The following is a 6,520-nucleotide window of genomic DNA, read 5'->3' as shown; positions in this document are numbered from 1 at the left end:
GGATCTGGAACCAACTTCCAAGAGAAGTGGTGCAGGCTCCTACCCTGGGGGTGTTTAAGAGGAGGTTAGATGCACACCTTGCTGGGGTTGTTTGACCCCAGTACTCTTTCCTGCCATGGCAGGGGGTCGTACTTGATGATCTGCTCAGGTCCCTTCTGACACTAGAAACTATGAAACTATAAAACTGTAAGGTATTTTTTGTGGTTGTTCATATACTCATTCTTTTTAAATCACTGTGTTTTGATGGGCAGCTTGCTGGGTTCACCTGAACCCAGCTGTCTTTCCTGCTTGATGCAGGGAGCTGGACCCAATGATCTTCCGAGGTCCCTTTCAGCCTTACAATCTACGTATCTATGACTGTATTCATGCCCAATTCACATTTATTTTTTATAATATTCTATCTAGTGATTTTATTAAGAGAAGAATTTGTGGAAACAACAAAGTATATCTTAATGCTGAAAAATAGTCAAACAAAGGTAATATAGGAGTCCCACTAATGAAGCCAAGTCACAAAAACATAATAAATGTTCTGTATGCCTAATAAAAACTAACCAAGGTAGTTTGAAATATCATATTTTAAATATCACATTTTCCCAGTTAACCATTTTCAGACCATGAAGAATTATTTGTAAAATGTATTTAAGGAATTATTTAGAACAGGGGTTTTCAACCAGGGGTACATGTACCTCTGGGGGTACTTGGGATGGCCTCAGGAGGTACTTGGCTGTGGGCGCTGCCGCCAGCACACTTGTGCATTGGCCGTTGGGGGACCCTCCCCCCCAGCGATTGTTGACTGGCTACAGGGGGACTTCTGTCTTCAACCAGCAGCCAGAGGTACACTGACCCCAAAAGTTTGAAATCCCCTGATTTAGAACAACTGATACTCCAGAATATATAAGCAGATAGAGAAATAGAAATTTATCAGCTAAATCAGTTCATACACATTTTTCACTCTGCCTTGTTAGACAGTGCTGTCTGAGATTAGCTTGAAAGGTTCATGACCCTGCTATGAAGAAGACTAGATTCACCCACTTCCTGTTAAAGTTAAAAAAAAATAACATAAAGTAACATTCAACTTTTTATTCAGTTTTCACCAGTATGAATATGACAGCAAGGGGGTTAGATTTTTTAACAGTACCATTATACCATCATAACCCTTGGTGCAGATATAATTATACCAATATAAAGGTTCTTTACACAGATTGAGTTTGTTCTCTTTTCTACATAAATGCAATCCTACCAGTAGAAGCTTATTTATACTAGTATAAGTACATTACTTCAGAAGATTCTGTTTCAAATGTGCCAGTAGTTAAAGCAACAAACCTTGTGTAACAACAAGACATGTGCGTAGGTTTTTTTGGCCATGGTTCAGCAAAATTAAGTAAAAACTCAGATAAATAGGTACATCCCAGAGAAACTGACAAAACTGAGGTATCTCCTATATCCTGGACACCATCTTCCCAAGCTATGCAAGTTGGGGCTAACCCCTGCTTTAATGCACATAGAACAACCTCATTGTAGAAATTCTGCTTGCTTCCACAAAAATACATTAAACAACAGGATAATTAAAAATGCAGATGGCTAATTAAATGCCTTGCTGGCTATAATACAGGGCAATTTTTTCAATACTCCAAGCAATCATTCAGGGTCTGCATGAACTAATTTTGTGAATATGTGGATTTGGCCTGTCTTTCTGCATGATGTCTATTTGATCTGGTGTGTTTAAAACTACAGAGCAACCTGAATGTGAAATATTTAGCCTACGCCTATTTGCATTCCCTATTATTCAGGAAACAATTCATTGTTTACAGGGCCGTTAATCATCCAGATGTGTATGCTTTCCTCTTTATAGGTATGAGGATGCAATGGTTCCAAAAACCTTATTTGCATAATGTTGCCTTTGCATAATGTTGTTTGAAACTGGTGCCCTTTTTGACAAGCATTACAGTTTCTGGGAAGTGGAAGGAGTGTCAAAGCACATCAGAAGTGAGAGAGCTTTGGGTTTTTTCCTCCACTCATACCTGCTATTACCATTATATATGTGTTTTTTGGGCAAATGGCCCACCAATTCCACATTCCTGGTGGGAGAAAGGAATGGCAGCTTGTCCTGTATTTCAGAGTTTCAGTCTCAGACAAGTACCAAGACAGTTATTTTGGACTGTTCCCCAACTCTTCTACTTTCCCAAGACTCTTTCCTTCCTCCTCAGCCAAAGTCATTACTTCTCTGAGTCCCACTCCCTTTGGTACAAAATGTGGATATAGTCTTTGAATGGGCCAGGCCTTCAAACACACACAGAACTTTTCCTCTTCAGAGAAAGGGAAAGTAAATCTTTCTGAGAGAGAAAATTCCCAGTCCAAAGAAGCTGTGCTTGATTTAGTTGGAAATGGGGTAGTTCATCCACTATTGCATTTCTGATTTGGGGTTCAACAGGTCCTTGAGTCTATAGATTACACCTGCTACAATGTGAATAAGCAGAGAATATGCAGGCTATAATGTTCTCTCATCATTTCTCTGCTCCATCCTTGCTTACCCTTTATTTTGGAGATAGGAGGAACAAGTGGTTTAGAAGCTGCTAAGTCAGGTTCTCTAAACTATCATGAGCCATGAACCCTTCTTTGAACCAGCAATTCTTCAATAAGGAAACAATCCCTCCAACTGGTTCATCTATAACCAGTGTCCAGCAGAGCCAGGTCCCCTGCAAGTCTTCATCCAGACAAAAAATAAGGCAGCAGTTACACTGTGCAGTGCCACAAATAGCCCTCCTGATAACATTTCTATGCTCAGATGTTCTGTGGTCCCTTGAAGAGAGCCCTCTTTAACACTTGTTACAGAGATCTGCATATCAAGCATGTATGTATCAACAATACAGAGAGGGAAATTACTTATTTTGTCATTCAGCTTTTCCATACACATCATGTGTGTGGAATTAATCCACCAGATGCTAAGATTGTTTTATTCTCTACGGCAGTTATAGCAAGCTGGATTGTGCACTACACCCTTAACCAATCCTCACCAGTCACTCTAACTAGCGCCCCTGGAACTGTCTGACATTTCATTGCTAGAAAAAAGGAAAAGTTCCCCAAGGAAAAAATGAATCACAAAGCAAGTTCCAGAAAAAAATGCCCCAAAAATATATACCCATACAAGTATTAATATGTGAAGTATTAAACTAACCCTCCGAATTCTAGGTCTGCTTAAGCAATGCAAAAAGACCAGGGTTAAGTCAAAATCAGCTAACACCTAACCTTCACCTTAGTTAATTCTGACATACTTTTGGCCTCCATTCTTGATCTAGGCAAACTGTCTGATGGGGGCTATGTGTTCATATATACATACATAACATATATTTATATACACATCCACACCCCTGCAAGGGCAGGGTGGAGCACTGTACAAATATTTCAGGCTGAACTCTTCTGTACTCTGTAGGATGCATCCAAAGCAAAGTTCTGAACTTTGGAAAACCTAAAGAAGAGACATCCCAAAGCAAAAGAAGCTCTAGAGGATAGGAGAAGTGATCCATCCTTCTCTGCTTTCAAAAAATGACTTCTATAGTACCGGGAGACGAAAGCTTTACTAGGCATGAGAGGTGAGAACTCTTACGGCTGCTTTGCATTAACCTTGTCTGAAACAGAAATTTCCCCAGAATAGGTAGTGGAGACCCATACTTTGGAGCAAATGAACCCTTAAACTGTGGGCACATGTAACATTTGAAATGTTTCAAGCAGCTTTGAAATGCCCTTGAAATATTTCTCAAACCTTAACCAACAAATATACAGATGAGACAAAGTACGCCAGAGAGTGACAAAAACATACCTGGAGGGAGCACTCCATGTACTCAGGGTGCTCAGAGCTCTGTACCACCCCTCTTGGCATGTGGGGGACCACCAGACCCAGAAATACCCAGGCCTCCCACCACCAGAACTGGGAGAGCCTAGAACCAGGAGACCAGAGACTCTGTGTCCTCCTGCCAGGACTGGGAGATCCTACATCCCCTCCAAAAATGAGGAGTCTGGCTCTCCAGGCCCCAGTGCCCACAGACCTCTCTGTGCCTGGTCTCCCAAGTTCCTCCAGCCCCTGACTGTCACACCATCCGACTGGAGAGTGCACACCCCACACGAGCTGCCATGATTTTGAAGTGCTCCAGCCAAGAGGAGTGATTGGGGTCTGTGCATCCATCTGCAACTGAAATGTTCTGTTTTTTTAAATATTTCAGACTGTTCTACTTTGAAACATTTGAAATGTTGCATCTCTCCACATCCTCACCTGGTATTTCAGTTTTAAGTCAGCCAAAACAATCATGGGAAATGTGACCTGCTAGGCCAATCCCCAAGATCCACTGAAGTCCATGAAAAGTCTTATCTATAGAGTTCAATGGTCAGAAAATTGGTCCGTTAGCTCAAATTGGTCCCTTAGCTCAGGGGAACTGTGGAAAATAGTACAAGCTGGGTAGAATTCAAGGTTTTTATTCTACAGTACAAGAAATGTATAGATTATCTAGCTGTTAAAACAGAATACACAACTTTGTCCCACAAATAAATCCGTGACTCCACATTGTATTGCTTTGATAATTATTATTTTTAAAAGATAATGTTACGTTATTGAGCATCTCTCAGGTGTCAGGGATAAAGTATCAGCTCTCCTTGCTGTTTTGTCACATCCTGGTTGCATTTCCAGTTATGACAAGTAGCAACACATCCAAGAATGGGAGAGAGACACTGGAACATAAAACTTCCAAACGAGCTGAGCAAAGTTCCTTGATACCCAAAAGCTTGTCTATCCAGTTGGTTCAATCAAAGATATCACCCAGAAAAGTTCCTGCCTAAAACAGTCATTGCAATTATTTGCCAAATTAGACAAACAGATACCAATATTAATATCTCTAGAGAATGTCTTAATTGAAATTGGTTGTCTTCCAGATGCAAGATAACCCTTCCCTGCCTGCTTCCTCTGGGATAGATAATGTGGGCAGCCACAAGTAAGGGGGGGAAGGGGAGGAAGTGGCTACATTTTAATGCAGTGGTTCCCAACCTTTTTTTGCCATGACCCATGGCTGGGAGTGGAGTGCGGCAGCCCGGAGGTGGGGGAACTCCTGGCATGCAGCACGATTCGTCCTTTGTGTGTGGTGCCACTGACATTGCCCCTGTGACCCTCATTTGGGTCGCGACCCAGGGTTAGGAACCACTGTCTTAGTGCAACATGAGCTGAGTAACATGGACCAGAAATAATCCTGCCCTGGAGTAACATAACTTTGAGCCGTATAACGAGTGCTTAAAACCAGTTTCAGGTGCTAATGCGTGGATACATACATGGCACCCTTTTCTCTGTGAGAGACTGTGGATATCGCAGCCTATGACATAGATGGTTTGCAGTGTCTCATGTGATTGAATAGTCCAATCTGAGAATTATATGATCTGTGGCAGTGGTTGTAAATGTATGTGTCATGGCTGGGTGACTTGGGAGCTGTTTCCTTCCTATGGACTCTTCTCTTCAAGCTGCTGGAACCAATTCCTGTCGTGGACTTTGATGCCCTGGTGGAGGCGATAACACCACTTGTTCTGATCACTTGCCAAGGTTTTCCATTGGCCAGGATCAATTCCAAATGCCTTCATATCTTGCTTGTATGGGTCTTTATAGCAAAGCTTGAGGCATCCTGTTTTTCTTGTTCCTTCCAATAATTCCTCATATAGCATGTCCTTGGGTAGATGTCCATCTTCCAGTCTACCCAGATGACCTAGCCAGTGCAGTTGTTTCTATTAAAGTTTACAGTGGCAATCCCTTTTTCTGTAACAAGAGCAGATACAAGAACCAAGTCCCATCTCTAATCATGGCTCTGAACCAGCTTACTGTATAATGTTAGAAAGCCATATAAACCTTCGTCGTTCACAAATTGAGAGTTGCAGAAGGAGGGAAACTGAGACTACCATGACAAGGGCTGCTGGAAGCATTAAGTGAGCAACATTTGCACAAGTCTTTGGACCAGAGATAATCCTGGTCCAAAGGATCAAGTGTGACCAGCTTGGTAAATTGCCTACTCTTGACACACTTGGTAAATACCCCTTTGAAGAACCTCTGTGTTGGTAACTTTATCTTGACATTTGATGTTGAATATGTGGGGTAAACAGCACAGGTGGAAGCTGTTTAGCCTTGTCTCTTAATGTGCATAAGTTGTCCGTGTTTCCCCACCATTCATGAGAGTGCTGAGTATGCAAGCTTTGTACACTGGCATTTTGGTCTTGATGGTAAGCTTTGAGTTGTTCCATGCTCTTAGTGTGCTGAAGCCTTTCTGATGCGAACATTAAGTTCTTCATCCAGTGAGAGGTTGGTGGTCACTGTACAACCTAGGTACCGTGTTTCCCCGAAAATAAGACACTGTCTTATATTTATTTTTCCTCAAGAAGACACACTATGGCTTATTTTCAGGGGATGTCTTATTTTTATTAAGTATACCGTGTTTCCCCAAAAATAAGACACTGAGAGAGACCCACAGTGCTGAGTAAAACAGCAGCCACAGCTTTA

This window comes from Crocodylus porosus, unplaced genomic scaffold (genome assembly GCF_001723895.1).
Source record: "Crocodylus porosus isolate Cpor-Errol unplaced genomic scaffold, CroPor_comp1, whole genome shotgun sequence".
NCBI classification, from domain to species: domain Eukaryota; kingdom Metazoa; phylum Chordata; order Crocodylia; family Crocodylidae; genus Crocodylus; species Crocodylus porosus.
This window is presented reverse-complemented; position numbering follows the sequence as displayed.